Consider the following 21,365-nt stretch of genomic DNA (forward strand, 5'->3'; position numbering starts at 1 on the left):
TGCATGGAAGTTTATATGTATGCGCAAGTATTTATAGGTGTGTCTGCATGGAAGTTTATTTGTATGCGCGAGTGTTTTATGGATGTGTATGCGCGCGCATCGAGTTTATATGTATGTGCGAATGTTTATAGGTGTGTCTGCATGGAAGTTTATATGTATGCGCAAGTAGCTATTTATAGGTGTGTCTGCATGGAAGTTTATATGTATGCGCCAGTAGCTATTTATAGGTGTGTCTGCATGGAAGTTTATATGTATGCGCGAGTAGCTATTTATAGGTGTGTCTGCATGGAAGTTTATATGTATGCGGGAGTGTTTTATGGATGTGTATGCGCGCGCATTGAGTTTATATGTATGTGCGAATGTTTATAGGTGTGTCTGCATGGAAGTTTATATGTATGCGCGAGTATTTATAGGTGTGTCTGCATGGAAGTTTATATGTATGCGCGAGTGTTTTATGGATGTGTATGCGCGCGCATCGAGTTTATATGTATGTGCGAATGTTTATAGGTGTGTCTGCATGGAAGTTTATATGTATGCGCGAGTGTTTTATGGATGTGTATGCGCGCGCATCGAGTTTATATGTATGTGCGAATGTTTATAGGTGTGTCTGTATGGAAGTTTATATGTATGCGCGAGTAGCTATTTATAGGTGTGTCTGCATGGAAGTTTATATGTATGCGCGAGTAGCTATTTATAGGTGTGTCTGCATGGAAGTTTATATGTATGCGCGAGTGTTTTATGGATGTGTATGCGCGCGCATCGAGTTTATATGTATGTGCGAATGTTTATAGGAGTGTCTGCATGGAAGTTTATATGTATGCGCGAGTATTTATAGGTGTGTCTGCATGGAAGTTTATTTGTATGCGCGAGTGTTTTATGGATGTGTATGCGCGCGCATCGAGTTTATATGTATGTGCGAATGTTTATAGGTGTGTCTGCATGGAAGTTTATATGTATGCGCGAGTAGCTATTTATAGGTGTGTCTGCATGGAAGTTTATATGTATGCGCGAGTGTTTTATGGATGTGTCTGCGCGCGCATCGAGTTTATATGTATGTGCGAATGTTTATAGGTGTGTCTGCATGGAAGTTTATATGTATGCGCGAGTAGCTATTTATAGGTGTGTCTGCATGGAAGTTTATATGTATGCGCGAGTATTTATAGGTGTGTCTGCATGGAAGTTTATTTGTATGCGCGAGTGTTTTATGGATGTGTATGCGCGCGCATCGAGTTTATATGTATGTGCGAATGTTTATAGGTGTGTCTGCATGGAAGTTTATATGTATGCGCGAGTAGCTATTTATAGGTGTGTCTGCATGGAAGTTTATATGTATGCGCGAGTGTTTTATGGATGTGTATGCGCGCGCATCGAGTTTATATGTATGTGCGAATGTTTATAGGTGTGTCTGCATGGAAGTTTATATGTATGCGCGAGTAGCTATTTATAGGTGTGTCTGCATGGAAGTTTATATGTATGCGCGAGTATTTATAGGTGTGTCTGCATGGAAGTTTATATGTATGCTCGAGTGTTTTATGGATGTGTATGCGCGCGCATCGAGTTTATATGTATGTGCGAATGTTTATAGGTGTGTCAGCATGGAAGTTTATATGTATGCGCGAGTATTTATAGGTGTGTCTGCATGGAAGTTTATTTGTATGCGCGAGTGTTTTATGGATGTGTATGCGCGCGCATCGAGTTTATATGTATGTGCGAATGTTTATAGGTGTGTCTGCATGGAAGTTTATATGTATGCGCGAGTGTTTTATGGATGTGTATGCGCGCGCATCGAGTTTATATGTATGTGCGAATGTTTATAGGTGTGTCTGCATGGAAGTTTATATGTATGCGCGAGTAGCTATTTATAGGTGTGTCTGCATGGAAGTTTATATGTATGCGCGAGTAGCTATTTATAGGTGTGTCTGCATGGAAGTTTATATGTATGCGGGAGTGTTTTATGGATGTGTATGCGCGCGCATCGAGTTTATATGTATGTGCGAATGTTTATAGGTGTGTCTGCATGGAAGTTTATATGTATGCGCGAGTAGCTATTTATAGGTGTGTCTGCATGGAAGTTTATATGTATGCGGGAGTAGCTATTTATAGGTGTGTCTGCATGGAAGTTTATTTGTCTGCGCGAGTGTGTTATGGATGTGTATGCGCGCGCATCGAGTTTATATGTATGTGCGAATGTGCGAGAAGCTATTTATAGGTGTGTCTGCATGGAAGTTTATATGTATGTGCGAGTATTTATAGGTGTGTCTACATGGAAGTTTATTTGTATGCGCGAGTGTTTATAGGTGTGTCTGCATGGAAGTTTATATGTATGCGTGAGTGTTTTATGGATGTGTATGCGCGCGCATCGAGTTTATATGTATGTGCGAATGTTTATAGGTGTGTCTGCATGGAAGTTTATATGTATGCGCGAGTATTTATAGGTGTGTCTGCATGGAAGTTTATATGTATGCGGGAGTGTTTTATGGATATGTATGCGCGCGCATTGAGTTTATATGTATGTGCGAATGTTTATAGGTGTGTCTGCATGGAAGTTTATATGTATGCCCCAGTAGCTATTTATAGGTGTGTCTGCATGGAAGTTTATATGTATGCGGGAGTGTTTTATGGATGTGTATGCGCGCGCATCGAGTTTATATGTATGTGCGAATGTTTATAGGTGTGTCTGCATGGAAGTTTATATGTATGCCCGAGTATTTATAGGTGTGTCTGCATGGAAGTTTATTTGTATGCGCGAGTGTGTTATGGATGTGTATGCGCGCGCATCGAGTTTATATGTATGTGGGAATGTTTATAGGTGTGTCTGCATGGAAGTTTATATGTATGCGCGAGTAGCTATTTATAGGTGTGTCTGCATGGAAGTTTATATGTATGCGGGAGTGTTTTATGGATGTGAATGCGCGCGCATCGAGTTTATATGTTTGTGCGAATGTTTATAGGTGTGTCTGCATGGAAGTTTATATGTATGCGCCAGTAGCTATTTATAGGTGTGTCTGCATGGAAGTTTATATGTATGCGCGAGTAGCTATATATAGGTGTGTCTGCAAGGAAGTTTATATGTATGCGCGAGTAGCTATTTATAGGTGTGTCTGCATGGAAGTTTATATGTATGCGCGAGTATTTATAGGTGTGTCTGCATGGAAGTTTATATGTATGCGCGAGTGTTTTATGGATGTGTATGCGTGCGCATCGAGTTTATATGTATGTGCGAATGTTTATAGGTGTGTCTGCATGGAAGTTTATATGTATGCGCGAGTATTTATAGGTGTGTCTGCATGGAAGTTTATTTGTATGCGAGAGTGTTTTATGGATGTGTATGCGTGCGCATCGAGTTTATATGTATGTGCGAATGTTTATAGGTGTGTCTGCATGGAAGTTTATATGTATGCGCGAGTATTTATAGGTGTGTCTGCATGGAAGTTTATATGTATGCGCGAGTGTTTTATGGATGTGTATGCGCGCGCATCGAGTTTATATGTATGTGCGAATGTTTATAGGTGTGTCTGCATGGAAGTTTATATGTATGCGCGAGTATTTATAGGTGTGTCTGCATGGAAGTTTATTTGTATGCGAGAGTGTTTTATGGATGTGTATGCGTGCGCATCGAGTTTATATGTATGTGCGAATGTTTATAGGTGTGTCTGCATGGAAGTTTATATGTATGCGCGAGTATTTATAGGTGTGTCTGCATGGAAGTTTATTTGTATGCGCGAGTGTTTTATGGATGTGTATGCGCGCGCATCGAGTTTATATGTATGTGCGAATGTTTATAGGTGTGTCTGCATGGAAGTTTATATGTATGCGCGAGTAGCTATTTATAGGTGTGTCTGCATGGAAGTTTATATGTATGCGCGAGTGTTTTATGAATGTGTATGCGCGCGCATCGAGTTTATATGTATGTGCGAATGTTTATAGGTGTGTCTACATGGAAGTTTATATGTATGCGTGAATATTTATAGGTGTGTCTGCATGGAAGTTTATATGTATGCGGGAGTGTTTTATGGATGTGTATGCGCGCGCATTGAGTTTATATGTATGTGCGAATGTTTATAGGTGTGTCTGCATGGAAGTTTATATGTATGCGCCAGTAGCTATTTATAGGTGTGTCTGCATGGAAGTTTATATGTATGCGCGAGTAGCTATTTATAGGTGTGTCTGCATGGAAGTTTATATGTATGCGCGACTGTTTTATGGATGTGTATGCGCGCGCATCGAGTTTATATGTATGTGCGAATGTGCGAGTAGCTATTTATAGGTGTGTCTGCATGGAAGTTTATATGTATGCGCGAGTGTTTTATGGATGTGTATGCGCGCGCATCGAGTTTATATGTATGTGCGAATGTTTATAGGTGTGTCTGCATGGAAGTTTATATGTATGCGCGAGTAGCTATTTATAGGTGTGTCTGCATGGAAGTTTATATGTATGCGCGACTGTTTTATGGATGTGTATGCGCGCGCATCGAGTTTATATGTATGTGCAAATGCTTATAGGTGTGTCTGCATGGAAGTTTATATGTATGCCCGAGAATTTATAGGTGTGTCTGCATGGAAGTTTATTTGTATGCGCGAGTGTGTTATGGATGTGTCTGCATGGAAGTTTATATGTATGCGGGAGTGTTTTATGGATGTGTATGCGCGCGCATTGAGCTTATATGTATGTGCGAATGTTTATAGGTGTGTCTGCATGGAAGTTTATATGTATGTGCGAATGTTTATAGGTGTGTCTGCATGGAAGTTTATATGTATGCGCGAGTAGCTATTTATAGGTGTGTCTGCATGGAAGTTTATATGTATGCGGGAGTGTTTTATGGATGTGTATGCGCGCGCATCGAGTTTATATGTATGTGGGAATGTTTATAGGTGTGTCTGCATGGAAGTTTATATGTATGCGCGAGTAGCTATTTATAGGTGTGTCTGCATGGAAGTTTATATGTATGCGGGAGTGTTTTATGGATGTGAATGCGCGCGCATCGAGTTTATATGTTTGTGCAAATGTTTATAGGTGTGTCTGCATGGAAGTTTATATGTATGCGCCAGTAGCTATTTATAGGTGTGTCTGCATGGAAGTTTATATGTATGCGGGAGTGTTTTATGGATGTGTATGCGCGCGCATCGAGTTTATATGTATGTGCGAGTAGCTATTTATAGGTGTGTCTGCATGGAAGTTTATATGTATGCGCGAGTATTTATAGGTGTGTCTGCATGGAAGTTTATATGTATGCGCGAGTATTTATAGGTGTGTCTGCATGGAAGTTTATTTGTATGCGCGAGTGTTTTATGGATGTGTATGCGCGCGCATCGAGTTTATATGTATGTGCGAATGTTTATAGGTGTGTCTGCATGGAAGTTTATATGTATGCGCGAGTAGCTATTTATAGGTGTGTCTGCATGGAAGTTTATATGTATGCGCGAGTGTTTTATGGATGTGTATGCGCGCGCATCGAGTTTATATGTATGTGCGAATGTTTATAGGTGTGTCTGCATGGAAGTTTATATGTATGCGCGAGTATTTATAGGTGTGTCTGCATGGAAGTTTATATGTATGTGGGAGTGTTTTATGGATGTGTATGCGCGCGCATTGAGTTTATATGTATGTGCGAATGTTTATAGGTGTGTCTGCATGGAAGTTTATATGTATGCGCCAGTAGCTATTTATAGGTGTGTCTGCATGGAAGTTTATATGTATGCGCGAGTAGCTATTTATAGGTGTGTCTGCATGGAAGTTTATATGTATGCGCGACTGTTTTATGGATGTGTATGCGCGCGCATCGAGTTTATATGTATGTGCGAATGTGCGAGTAGCTATTTATAGGTGTGTCTGCATGGAAGTTTATATGTATGCGCGAGTGTTTTATGGATGTGTATGCGCGCGCATCGAGTTTATATGTATGTGCGAATGTTTATAGGTGTGTCTGCATGGAAGTTTATATGTATGCGCGAGTAGCTATTTATAGGTGTGTCTGCATGGAAGTTTATATGTATGCGCGACTGTTTTATGGATGTGTATGCGCGCGCATCGAGTTTATATGTATGTGCGAATGTTTATAGGTGTGTCTGCATGGAAGTTTATATGTATGCCCGAGTATTTATAGGTGTGTCTGCATGGAAGTTTATTTGTATGCGCGAGTGTGTTATGGATGTGTCTGCATGGAAGTTTATATGTATGCGGGAGTGTTTTATGGATGTGTATGCGCGCGCATTGAGCTTATATGTATGTGCGAATGTTTATAGGTGTGTCTGCATGGAAGTGTATATGTATGTGCGAATGTTTATAGGTGTGTCTGCATGGAAGTTTATATGTATGCGCGAGTATTTATAGGTGTGTCTGCATGGAAGTTTATATGTATGCGGGAGTGTTTTATGGATGTGTATGCGCGCGCATTGAGTTTATATGTATGTGCGAATGTTTATAGGTGTGTCTGCATGGAAGTTTATATGTATGCGCCAGTAGCTATTTATAGGTGTGTCTGCATGGAAGTTTATATGTATGCGCGAGTGTTTTATGGATGTGTATGCGCGCGCATCGAGTTTATATGTATGTGCGAATGTTTATAGGTGTGTCTGCATGGAAGTTTATATGTATGCGCGAGTGTTTTATGGATGTGTATGCGCGCGCATCGAGTTTATATGTATGTGCGAATGTTTATAGGTGTGTCTGCATGGAAGTTTATATGTATGCGCAAGTATTTATAGGTGTGTCTGCATGGAAGTTTATTTGTATGCGCGAGTGTTTTATGGATGTGTATGCGCGCGCATCGAGTTTATATGTATGTGCGAATGTTTATAGGTGTGTCTGCATGGAAGTTTATATGTATGCGCAAGTAGCTATTTATAGGTGTGTCTGCATGGAAGTTTATATGTATGCGCCAGTAGCTATTTATAGGTGTGTCTGCATGGAAGTTTATATGTATGCGCGAGTAGCTATTTATAGGTGTGTCTGCATGGAAGTTTATATGTATGCGGGAGTGTTTTATGGATGTGTATGCGCGCGCATTGAGTTTATATGTATGTGCGAATGTTTATAGGTGTGTCTGCATGGAAGTTTATATGTATGCGCGAGTATTTATAGGTGTGTCTGCATGGAAGTTTATATGTATGCGCGAGTGTTTTATGGATGTGTATGCGCGCGCATCGAGTTTATATGTATGTGCGAATGTTTATAGGTGTGTCTGCATGGAAGTTTATATGTATGCGCGAGTGTTTTATGGATGTGTATGCGCGCGCATCGAGTTTATATGTATGTGCGAATGTTTATAGGTGTGTCTGTATGGAAGTTTATATGTATGCGCGAGTAGCTATTTATAGGTGTGTCTGCATGGAAGTTTATATGTATGCGCGAGTAGCTATTTATAGGTGTGTCTGCATGGAAGTTTATATGTATGCGCGAGTGTTTTATGGATGTGTATGCGCGCGCATCGAGTTTATATGTATGTGCGAATGTTTATAGGAGTGTCTGCATGGAAGTTTATATGTATGCGCGAGTATTTATAGGTGTGTCTGCATGGAAGTTTATTTGTATGCGCGAGTGTTTTATGGATGTGTATGCGCGCGCATCGAGTTTATATGTATGTGCGAATGTTTATAGGTGTGTCTGCATGGAAGTTTATATGTATGCGCGAGTAGCTATTTATAGGTGTGTCTGCATGGAAGTTTATATGTATGCGCGAGTGTTTTATGGATGTGTCTGCGCGCGCATCGAGTTTATATGTATGTGCGAATGTTTATAGGTGTGTCTGCATGGAAGTTTATATGTATGCGCGAGTAGCTATTTATAGGTGTGTCTGCATGGAAGTTTATATGTATGCGCGAGTATTTATAGGTGTGTCTGCATGGAAGTTTATTTGTATGCGCGAGTGTTTTATGGATGTGTATGCGCGCGCATCGAGTTTATATGTATGTGCGAATGTTTATAGGTGTGTCTGCATGGAAGTTTATATGTATGCGCGAGTAGCTATTTATAGGTGTGTCTGCATGGAAGTTTATATGTATGCGCGAGTGTTTTATGGATGTGTATGCGCGCGCATCGAGTTTATATGTATGTGCGAATGTTTATAGGTGTGTCTGCATGGAAGTTTATATGTATGCGCGAGTAGCTATTTATAGGTGTGTCTGCATGGAAGTTTATATGTATGCGCGAGTATTTATAGGTGTGTCTGCATGGAAGTTTATATGTATGCTCGAGTGTTTTATGGATGTGTATGCGCGCGCATCGAGTTTATATGTATGTGCGAATGTTTATAGGTGTGTCAGCATGGAAGTTTATATGTATGCGCGAGTATTTATAGGTGTGTCTGCATGGAAGTTTATTTGTATGCGCGAGTGTTTTATGGATGTGTATGCGCGCGCATCGAGTTTATATGTATGTGCGAATGTTTATAGGTGTGTCTGCATGGAAGTTTATATGTATGCGCGAGTGTTTTATGGATGTGTATGCGCGCGCATCGAGTTTATATGTATGTGCGAATGTTTATAGGTGTGTCTGCATGGAAGTTTATATGTATGCGCGAGTAGCTATTTATAGGTGTGTCTGCATGGAAGTTTATATGTATGCGCGAGTAGCTATTTATAGGTGTGTCTGCATGGAAGTTTATATGTATGCGGGAGTGTTTTATGGATGTGTATGCGCGCGCATCGAGTTTATATGTATGTGCGAATGTTTATAGGTGTGTCTGCATGGAAGTTTATATGTATGCGCGAGTAGCTATTTATAGGTGTGTCTGCATGGAAGTTTATATGTATGCGGGAGTAGCTATTTATAGGTGTGTCTGCATGGAAGTTTATTTGTCTGCGCGAGTGTGTTATGGATGTGTATGCGCGCGCATCGAGTTTATATGTATGTGCGAATGTGCGAGAAGCTATTTATAGGTGTGTCTGCATGGAAGTTTATATGTATGTGCGAGTATTTATAGGTGTGTCTACATGGAAGTTTATTTGTATGCGCGAGTGTTTATAGGTGTGTCTGCATGGAAGTTTATATGTATGCGTGAGTGTTTTATGGATGTGTATGCGCGCGCATCGAGTTTATATGTATGTGCGAATGTTTATAGGTGTGTCTGCATGGAAGTTTATATGTATGCGCGAGTATTTATAGGTGTGTCTGCATGGAAGTTTATATGTATGCGGGAGTGTTTTATGGATATGTATGCGCGCGCATTGAGTTTATATGTATGTGCGAATGTTTATAGGTGTGTCTGCATGGAAGTTTATATGTATGCCCCAGTAGCTATTTATAGGTGTGTCTGCATGGAAGTTTATATGTATGCGGGAGTGTTTTATGGATGTGTATGCGCGCGCATCGAGTTTATATGTATGTGCGAATGTTTATAGGTGTGTCTGCATGGAAGTTTATATGTATGCCCGAGTATTTATAGGTGTGTCTGCATGGAAGTTTATTTGTATGCGCGAGTGTGTTATGGATGTGTATGCGCGCGCATCGAGTTTATATGTATGTGGGAATGTTTATAGGTGTGTCTGCATGGAAGTTTATATGTATGCGCGAGTAGCTATTTATAGGTGTGTCTGCATGGAAGTTTATATGTATGCGGGAGTGTTTTATGGATGTGAATGCGCGCGCATCGAGTTTATATGTTTGTGCGAATGTTTATAGGTGTGTCTGCATGGAAGTTTATATGTATGCGCCAGTAGCTATTTATAGGTGTGTCTGCATGGAAGTTTATATGTATGCGCGAGTAGCTATATATAGGTGTGTCTGCAAGGAAGTTTATATGTATGCGCGAGTAGCTATTTATAGGTGTGTCTGCATGGAAGTTTATATGTATGCGCGAGTATTTATAGGTGTGTCTGCATGGAAGTTTATATGTATGCGCGAGTGTTTTATGGATGTGTATGCGTGCGCATCGAGTTTATATGTATGTGCGAATGTTTATAGGTGTGTCTGCATGGAAGTTTATATGTATGCGCGAGTATTTATAGGTGTGTCTGCATGGAAGTTTATTTGTATGCGAGAGTGTTTTATGGATGTGTATGCGTGCGCATCGAGTTTATATGTATGTGCGAATGTTTATAGGTGTGTCTGCATGGAAGTTTATATGTATGCGCGAGTATTTATAGGTGTGTCTGCATGGAAGTTTATATGTATGCGCGAGTGTTTTATGGATGTGTATGCGCGCGCATCGAGTTTATATGTATGTGCGAATGTTTATAGGTGTGTCTGCATGGAAGTTTATATGTATGCGCGAGTATTTATAGGTGTGTCTGCATGGAAGTTTATTTGTATGCGAGAGTGTTTTATGGATGTGTATGCGTGCGCATCGAGTTTATATGTATGTGCGAATGTTTATAGGTGTGTCTGCATGGAAGTTTATATGTATGCGCGAGTATTTATAGGTGTGTCTGCATGGAAGTTTATTTGTATGCGCGAGTGTTTTATGGATGTGTATGCGCGCGCATCGAGTTTATATGTATGTGCGAATGTTTATAGGTGTGTCTGCATGGAAGTTTATATGTATGCGCGAGTAGCTATTTATAGGTGTGTCTGCATGGAAGTTTATATGTATGCGCGAGTGTTTTATGAATGTGTATGCGCGCGCATCGAGTTTATATGTATGTGCGAATGTTTATAGGTGTGTCTACATGGAAGTTTATATGTATGCGTGAATATTTATAGGTGTGTCTGCATGGAAGTTTATATGTATGCGGGAGTGTTTTATGGATGTGTATGCGCGCGCATTGAGTTTATATGTATGTGCGAATGTTTATAGGTGTGTCTGCATGGAAGTTTATATGTATGCGCCAGTAGCTATTTATAGGTGTGTCTGCATGGAAGTTTATATGTATGCGCGAGTAGCTATTTATAGGTGTGTCTGCATGGAAGTTTATATGTATGCGCGACTGTTTTATGGATGTGTATGCGCGCGCATCGAGTTTATATGTATGTGCGAATGTGCGAGTAGCTATTTATAGGTGTGTCTGCATGGAAGTTTATATGTATGCGCGAGTGTTTTATGGATGTGTATGCGCGCGCATCGAGTTTATATGTATGTGCGAATGTTTATAGGTGTGTCTGCATGGAAGTTTATATGTATGCGCGAGTAGCTATTTATAGGTGTGTCTGCATGGAAGTTTATATGTATGCGCGACTGTTTTATGGATGTGTATGCGCGCGCATCGAGTTTATATGTATGTGCAAATGCTTATAGGTGTGTCTGCATGGAAGTTTATATGTATGCCCGAGAATTTATAGGTGTGTCTGCATGGAAGTTTATTTGTATGCGCGAGTGTGTTATGGATGTGTCTGCATGGAAGTTTATATGTATGCGGGAGTGTTTTATGGATGTGTATGCGCGCGCATTGAGCTTATATGTATGTGCGAATGTTTATAGGTGTGTCTGCATGGAAGTTTATATGTATGTGCGAATGTTTATAGGTGTGTCTGCATGGAAGTTTATATGTATGCGCGAGTATTTATAGGTGGGTCTGCATGGAAGTTTATATGTATGCGGGAGTGTTTTATGGATGTGTATGCGCGCGCATTGAGTTTATATGTATGTGCGAATGTTTATAGGTGTGTCTGCATGGAAGTTTATATGTATGCCCGAGTATTTATAGGTGTGTCTGCATGGAAGTTTATTTGTATGCGCGAGTGTGTTATGGATGTGTATGCGCGCGCATCGAGTTTATATGTATGTGGGAATGTTTATAGGTGTGTCTGCATGGAAGTTTATATGTATGCGCGAGTAGCTATTTATAGGTGTGTCTGCATGGAAGTTTATATGTATGCGGGAGTGTTTTATGGATGTGAATGCGCGCGCATCGAGTTTATATGTTTGTGCGAATGTTTATAGGTGTGTCTGCATGGAAGTTTATATGTATGCGCCAGTAGCTATTTATAGGTGTGTCTGCATGGAAGTTTATATGTATGCGCGAGTAGCTATATATAGGTGTGTCTGCAAGGAAGTTTATATGTATGCGCGAGTAGCTATTTATAGGTGTGTCTGCATGGAAGTTTATATGTATGCGCGAGTATTTATAGGTGTGTCTGCATGGAAGTTTATATGTATGCGCGAGTGTTTTATGGATGTGTATGCGTGCGCATCGAGTTTATATGTATGTGCGAATGTTTATAGGTGTGTCTGCATGGAAGTTTATATGTATGCGCGAGTATTTATAGGTGTGTCTGCATGGAAGTTTATTTGTATGCGAGAGTGTTTTATGGATGTGTATGCGTGCGCATCGAGTTTATATGTATGTGCGAATGTTTATAGGTGTGTCTGCATGGAAGTTTATATGTATGCGCGAGTATTTATAGGTGTGTCTGCATGGAAGTTTATATGTATGCGCGAGTGTTTTATGGATGTGTATGCGCGCGCATCGAGTTTATATGTATGTGCGAATGTTTATAGGTGTGTCTGCATGGAAGTTTATATGTATGCGCGAGTATTTATAGGTGTGTCTGCATGGAAGTTTATTTGTATGCGAGAGTGTTTTATGGATGTGTATGCGTGCGCATCGAGTTTATATGTATGTGCGAATGTTTATAGGTGTGTCTGCATGGAAGTTTATATGTATGCGCGAGTATTTATAGGTGTGTCTGCATGGAAGTTTATTTGTATGCGCGAGTGTTTTATGGATGTGTATGCGCGCGCATCGAGTTTATATGTATGTGCGAATGTTTATAGGTGTGTCTGCATGGAAGTTTATATGTATGCGCGAGTAGCTATTTATAGGTGTGTCTGCATGGAAGTTTATATGTATGCGCGAGTGTTTTATGAATGTGTATGCGCGCGCATCGAGTTTATATGTATGTGCGAATGTTTATAGGTGTGTCTACATGGAAGTTTATATGTATGCGTGAATATTTATAGGTGTGTCTGCATGGAAGTTTATATGTATGCGGGAGTGTTTTATGGATGTGTATGCGCGCGCATTGAGTTTATATGTATGTGCGAATGTTTATAGGTGTGTCTGCATGGAAGTTTATATGTATGCGCCAGTAGCTATTTATAGGTGTGTCTGCATGGAAGTTTATATGTATGCGCGAGTAGCTATTTATAGGTGTGTCTGCATGGAAGTTTATATGTATGCGCGACTGTTTTATGGATGTGTATGCGCGCGCATCGAGTTTATATGTATGTGCGAATGTGCGAGTAGCTATTTATAGGTGTGTCTGCATGGAAGTTTATATGTATGCGCGAGTGTTTTATGGATGTGTATGCGCGCGCATCGAGTTTATATGTATGTGCGAATGTTTATAGGTGTGTCTGCATGGAAGTTTATATGTATGCGCGAGTAGCTATTTATAGGTGTGTCTGCATGGAAGTTTATATGTATGCGCGACTGTTTTATGGATGTGTATGCGCGCGCATCGAGTTTATATGTATGTGCAAATGCTTATAGGTGTGTCTGCATGGAAGTTTATATGTATGCCCGAGAATTTATAGGTGTGTCTGCATGGAAGTTTATTTGTATGCGCGAGTGTGTTATGGATGTGTCTGCATGGAAGTTTATATGTATGCGGGAGTGTTTTATGGATGTGTATGCGCGCGCATTGAGCTTATATGTATGTGCGAATGTTTATAGGTGTGTCTGCATGGAAGTTTATATGTATGTGCGAATGTTTATAGGTGTGTCTGCATGGAAGTTTATATGTATGCGCGAGTATTTATAGGTGGGTCTGCATGGAAGTTTATATGTATGCGGGAGTGTTTTATGGATGTGTATGCGCGCGCATTGAGTTTATATGTATGTGCGAATGTTTATAGGTGTGTCTGCATGGAAGTTTATATGTATGCGCCAGTAGCTATTTATAGGTGTGTCTGCATGGAAGTTTATATGTATGCGCGAGTAGCTATTTATAGGTGTGTCTGCATGGAAGTTTATATGTATGCGCGACTGTTTTATGGATGTGTTTGCGCGCATCGAGTTTATATGTATGTGCGAATGTGCGAGTAGCTATTTATAGGTGTGTCTGCATGGAAGTTTATATGTATGCGCGAGTGTTTTATGGATGTGTATGCGCGCGCATCGAGTTTATATGTATGTGCGAATGTTTATAGGTGTGTCTGCATGGAAGTTTATATGTATGCGCGAGTGTTTTATGGATGTGTATGCGCGCGCATCGAGTTTATATGTATGTGTGAATGTTTATAGGTGTGTCTGCATGGAAGTTTATATGTATGCGCGAGTATTTATAGGTGTGTCTGCATGGAAGTTTATTTGTATGCGCGAGTGTTTTATGGATGTGTATGCGCGCGCATCGAGTTTATATGTATGTGCGAATGTGCGAGTAGCTATTTATAGGTGTGTCTGCATGGAAGTTTATATGTATGCGCGAGTAGCTATTTATAGGTGTGTCTGCATGGAAGTTTATATGTATGCGCGAGTAGCTATTTATAGGTGTGTCTGCATGGAAGTTTATATGTATGGGCGAGTGTTTTATGGATGTGTATGCGCGCGCATCGAGTTTATATGTATGTGCGAATGTTTATAGGTGTGTCTGCATGGAAGTTTATATGTATGCGCGAGTAGCTATTTATAGGTGTGTCTGCATGGAAGTTTATATGTATGCGTGAGTATTTATAGGTGTGTCTGCATGGAAGTTTATATGCATGCGTGAGTATTTATAGGTGTGTCTGCATGGAAGTTTATATGTATGCGCGAGTATTTATAGGTGTGTCTGCATGGAAGTTTATTTGTATGCGCGAGTGTTTTATGGATGTGTATGCGCGTGCATCGAGTTTATATGTATGTGCGAATGTTTATAGGTGTGTCTGCATGGAAGTTTATATGTATGCGCGAGTAGCTATTTATAGGTGTGTCTGCATGGAAGTTTATATGTATGCACGAGTAGCTATTTATAGGTGTGTCTGCATGGAAGTTTATATGTATGCACGAGTAGCTATTTATAGGTGTGTCTGCATGGAAGTTTATATGTATGCGCGAGTGTTTTATGGATGTGTATGCGCGCGCATCGAGTTTATATGTATGTGCGAATGTTTATAGGTGTGTCTGCATGGAAGTTTATATGTATGCCCGAGTATTTATAGGTGTGTCTGCATGGAAGTTTATTTGTCTGCGCGAGTGTGTTATGGATGTGTATGCGCGCGCATCGAGTTTATATGTATGTGCGAATGTGCGAGAAGCTATTTATAGGTGTGTCTGCATGGAAGTTTATATGTATGTGCGAGTATTTATAGGTGTGTCTACATGGAAGTTTATTTGTATGCGCGAGTGTTTATAGGTGTGTCTGCATGGAAGTTTATATGTATGCGTGAGTGTTTTATGGATGTGTATGCGCGCGCATCGAGTTTATATGTATGTGCGAATGTTTATAGGTGTGTCTGCATGGAAGTTTATATGTATGCGCGAGTATTTATAGGTGTGTCTGCATGGAAGTTTATATGTATGCGGGAGTGTTTTATGGATATGTATGCGCGCGCATTGAGTTTATATGTATGTGCGAATGTTTATAGGTGTGTCTGCATGGAAGTTTATATGTATGCGCCAGTAGCTATTTATAGGTGTGTCTGCATGGAAGTTTATATGTATGCGCGAGTAGCTATTTATAGGTGTGTCTGCATGGAAGTTTATATGTATGCGGGAGTGTTTTATGGATGTGTATGCGCGCGCATCGAGTTTATATGTATGTGGGAATGTTTATAGGTGTGTCTGCATGGAAGTTTATATGTATGCGCGAGTAGCTATTTATAGGTGTGTCTGCATGGAAGTTTATATGTATGCGGGAGTGTTTTATGGATGTGAATGCGCGCGCATCGAGTTTATATGTTTGTGCAAATGTTTATAGGTGTGTCTGCATGGAAGTTTATATGTATGCGCCAGTAGCTATTTATAGGTGTGTCTGCATGGAAGTTTATATGTATGCGGGAGTGTTTTATGGATGTGTATGCGCGCGCATCGAGTTTATATGTATGTGCGAGTAGCTATTTATAGGTGTGTCTGCATGGAAGTTTATATGTATGCGCGAGTATTTATAGGTGTGTCTGCATGGAAGTTTATATGTATGCGCGAGTATTTATAGGTGTGTCTGCATGGAAGTTTATTTGTATGCGCGAGTGTTTTATGGATGTGTATGCGCGCGCATCGAGTTTATATGTATGTGCGAATGTTTATAGGTGTGTCTGCATGGAAGTTTATATGTATGCGCGAGTAGCTATTTATAGGTGTGTCTGCATGGAAGTTTATATGTATGCGCGAGTGTTTTATGGATGTGTATGCGCGCGCATCGAGTTTATATGTATGTGCGAATGTTTATAGGTGTGTCTGCATGGAAGTTTATATGTATGCGCGAGTATTTATAGGTGTGTCTGCATGGAAGTTTATATGTATGTGGGAGTGTTTTATGGATGTGTATGCGCGCGCATTGAGTTTATATGTATGTGCGAATGTTTATAGGTGTGTCTGCATGGAAGTTTATATGTATGCGCCAGTAGCTATTTATAGGTGTGTCTGCATGGAAGTTTATATGTATGCGCGAGTAGCTATTTATAGGTGTGTCTGCATGGAAGTTTATATGTATGCGCGACTGTTTTATGGATGTGTATGCGCGCGCATCGAGTTTATATGTATGTGCGAATGTGCGAGTAGCTATTTATAGGTGTGTCTGCATGGAAGTTTATATGTATGCGCGAGTGTTTTATGGATGTGTATGCGCGCGCATCGAGTTTATATGTATGTGCGAATGTTTATAGGTGTGTCTGCATGGAAGTTTATATGTATGCGCGAGTAGCTATTTATAGGTGTGTCTGCATGGAAGTTTATATGTATGCGCGACTGTTTTATGGATGTGTATGCGCGCGCATCGAGTTTATATGTATGTGCGAATGTTTATAGGTGTGTCTGCATGGAAGTTTATATGTATGCCCGAGTATTTATAGGTGTGTCTGCATGGAAGTTTATTTGTATGCGCGAGTGTGTTATGGATGTGTCTGCATGGAAGTTTATATGTATGCGGGAGTGTTTTATGGATGTGTATGCGCGCGCATTGAGCTTATATGTATGTGCGAATGTTTATAGGTGTGTCTGCATGGAAGTGTATATGTATGTGCGAATGTTTATAGGTGTGTCTGCATGGAAGTTTATATGTATGCGCGAGTATTTATAGGTGTGTCTGCATGGAAGTTTATATGTATGCGGGAGTGTTTTATGGATGTGTATGCGCGCGCATTGAGTTTATATGTATGTGCGAATGTTTATAGGTGTGTCTGCATGGAAGTTTATATGTATGCGCCAGTAGCTATTTATAGGTGTGTCTGCATGGAAGTTTATATGTATGCGCGAGTGTTTTATGGATGTGTATGCGCGCGCATCGAGTTTATATGTATGTGCGAATGTTTATAGGTGTGTCTGCATGGAAGTTTATATGTATGCGCGAGTGTTTTATGGATGTGTATGCGCGCGCATCGAGTTTATATGTATGTGCGAATGTTTATAGGTGTGTCTGCATGGAAGTTTATATGTATGCGCAAGTATTTATAGGTGTGTCTGCATGGAAGTTTATTTGTATGCGCGAGTGTTTTATGGATGTGTATGCGCGCGCATCGAGTTTATATGTATGTGCGAATGTTTATAGGTGTGTCTGCATGGAAGTTTATATGTATGCGCGAGTAGCTATTTATAGGTGTGTCTGCATGGAAGTTTATATGTATGCGCCAGTAGCTATTTATAGGTGTGTCTGCATGGAAGTTTATATGTATGCGCGAGTAGCTATTTATAGGTGTGTCTGCATGGAAGTTTATATGTATGCGGGAGTGTTTTATGGATGTGTATGCGCGCGCATTGAGTTTATATGTATGTGCGAATGTTTATAGGTGTGTCTGCATGGAAGTTTATATGTATGCGCGAGTATTTATAGGTGTGTCTGCATGGAAGTTTATATGTATGCGCGAGTGTTTTATGGATGTGTATGCGCGCGCATCGAGTTTATATGTATGTGCGAATGTTTATAGGTGTGTCTGCATGGAAGTTTATATGTATGCGCGAGTGTTTTATGGATGTGTATGCGCGCGCATCGAGTTTATATGTATGTGCGAATGTTTATAGGTGTGTCTGTATGGAAGTTTATATGTATGCGCGAGTAGCTATTTATAGGTGTGTCTGCATGGAAGTTTATATGTATGCGCGAGTAGCTATTTATAGGTGTGTCTGCATGGAAGTTTATATGTATGCGCGAGTGTTTTATGGATGTGTATGCGCGCGCATCGAGTTTATATGTATGTGCGAATGTTTATAGGAGTGTCTGCATGGAAGTTTATATGTATGCGCGAGTATTTATAGGTGTGTCTGCATGGAAGTTTATTTGTATGCGCGAGTGTTTTATGGATGTGTATGCGCGCGCATCGAGTTTATATGTATGTGCGAATGTTTATAGGTGTGTCTGCATGGAAGTTTATATGTATGCGCGAGTAGCTATTTATAGGTGTGTCTGCATGGAAGTTTATATGTATGCGCGAGTGTTTTATGGATGTGTCTGCGCGCGCATCGAGTTTATATGTATGTGCGAATGTTTATAGGTGTGTCTGCATGGAAGTTTATATGTATGCGCGAGTAGCTATTTATAGGTGTGTCTGCATGGAAGTTTATATGTATGCGCGAGTATTTATAGGTGTGTCTGCATGGAAGTTTATTTGTATGCGCGAGTGTTTTATGGATGTGTATGCGCGCGCATCGAGTTTATATGTATGTGCGAATGTTTATAGGTGTGTCTGCATGGAAGTTTATATGTATGCGCGAGTAGCTATTTATAGGTGTGTCTGCATGGAAGTTTATATGTATGCGCGAGTGTTTTATGGATGTGTATGCGCGCGCATCGAGTTTATATGTATGTGCGAATGTTTATAGGTGTGTCTGCATGGAAGTTTATATGTATGCGCGAGTAGCTATTTATAGGTGTGTCTGCATGGAAGTTTATATGTATGCGCGAGTATTTATAGGTGTGTCTGCATGGAAGTTTATATGTATGCTCGAGTGTTTTATGGATGTGTATGCGCGCGCATCGAGTTTATATGTATGTGCGAATGTTTATAGGTGTGTCAGCATGGAAGTTTATATGTATGCGCGAGTATTTATAGGTGTGTCTGCATGGAAGTTTATTTGTATGCGCGAGTGTTTTATGGATGTGTATGCGCGCGCATCGAGTTTATATGTATGTGCGAATGTTTATAGGTGTGTCTGCATGGAAGTTTATATGTATGCGCGAGTGTTTTATGGATGTGTATGCGCGCGCATCGAGTTTATATGTATGTGCGAATGTTTATAGGTGTGTCTGCATGGAAGTTTATATGTATGCGCGAGTAGCTATTTATAGGTGTGTCTGCATGGAAGTTTATATGTATGCGCGAGTAGCTATTTATAGGTGTGTCTGCATGGAAGTTTATATGTATGCGCGAGTAGCTATTTATAGGTGTGTCTGCATGGAAGTTTATATGTATGCGCGAGTGTTTTATGGATGTGTATGCGCGCATCGAGTTTATATGTATGTGCGAATGTTTATAGGTGTGTCTGCATGGAAGTTTATATGTATGCGCGAGTATTTATAGGTGTGTCTGCATGGAAGTTTATTTGTATGCGTGAGTGTTTTATGGATGTGTATGCGCGCGCATCGAGTTTATATGTATGTGCGAATGTTTATAGGTGTGTCTGCATGGAAGTTTATATGTATGCGCGAGTATTTATAGGTGTGTCTGCATGGAAGTTTATATGTATGCGGGAGTGTTTTATGGATATGTATGCGCGCGCATTGAGTTTATATGTATGTGCGAATGTTTATAGGTGTGTCTGCATGGAAGTTTATATGTATGCCCCAGTAGCTATTTATAGGTGTGTCTGCATGGAAGTTTATATGTATGCGCGAGTAGCTATTTATAGGTGTGTCTGCATGGAAGTTTATATGTATGCGGGAGTGTTTTATGGATGTGTATGCGCGCGCATAGAGTTTATATGTATGTGCGAATGTTTATAGGTGTGTCTGCATGGAAGTTTATATGTATGCCCGAGTATTTATAGGTGTGTCTGCATGGAAGTTTATTTGTATGCGCGAGTGTGTTATGGATGTGTATGCGCGCGCATCGAGTTTATATGTATGTGGGAATGTTTATAGGTGTGTCTGCATGGAAGTTTATATGTATGCGCGAGTAGCTATTTATAGGTGTGTCTGCATGGAAGTTTATATGTATGCGGGAGTGTTTTATGGATGTGAATGCGCGCGCATCGAGTTTATATGTTTGTGCGAATGTTTATAGGTGTGTCTGCATGGAAGTTTATATGTATGCGCCAGTAGCTATTTATAGGTGTGTCTGCATGGAAGTTTATATGTATGCGGGAGTGTTTTATGGATGTGTATGCGCGCGCATCGAGTTTATATGTATGTGCGAGTAGCTATTTATAGGTGTGTCTGCATGGAAGTTTATATGTATGCGCGAGTATTTATAGGTGTGTCTGCATGGAAGTTTATTTGTATGCGCGAGTGTGTTATGGATGTGTATGCGCGCGCATTGAGCTTATATGTATGTGCGAATGTTTATAGGTGTGTCTGCATGGAAGTTTATATGTATGTGCGAATGTTTATAGGTGTGTCTGCATGGAAGTTTATATGTATGCGCGAGTATTTATAGGTGTGTCTGCATGGAAGTTTATATGTATGCCCGAGTATTTATAGGTGTGTCTGCATGGAAGTTTATTTGTATGCGCGATTGTGTTATGGATGTGTATGCGCGCGCATCGAGTTTATATGTATGTGCGAATGTGCGAGTAGCTATTTATAGGTGTGTCTGCATGGAAGTTTATATGTATGCGCAAGTATTTATAGGTGTGTCTGCATGGAAGTTTATATGTATGCGCGAGTGTTTATAGGTGTGTCTGCATGGAAGTTTATTTGTATGCGCGAGTGTTTATAGGTGTGTCTGCATGGAAGTTTATATGTATGCGCGAGTAGCTATTTATAGGTGTGTCTGCATGGAAGTTTATATGTATGCGCGAGTAGCTATTTATAGGTGTGTCTGCATGGAAGTTTATATGTATGCGCGAGTAGCTATATATAGGTGTGTCTGCATGGAAGTTTATATGTATGCGCGAGTAGCTATTTATAGGTGTGTCTGCATGGAAGTTTATATGTATGCACGAGTAGCTATTTATAGGTGTGTCTGCATGGAAGTTTATATGTATGCGCGAGTGTTTTATGGATGTGTATGCGCGCGCATCGAGTTTATATGTATGTGCGAATGTTTATAGGTGTGTCTGCATGGAAGTTTATATGTATGCCCGAGTATTTATAGGTGTGTCTGCATGGAAGTTTATTTGTCTGCGCGAGTGTGTTATGGATGTGTATGCGCGCGCATCGAGTTTATATGTATGTGCGAATGTGCGAGAAGCTATTTATA

Source organism: Barbus barbus (assembly GCF_936440315.1).
Source record: "Barbus barbus genome assembly, chromosome: 49".
Lineage (NCBI taxonomy): Eukaryota > Metazoa > Chordata > Actinopteri > Cypriniformes > Cyprinidae > Barbus > Barbus barbus.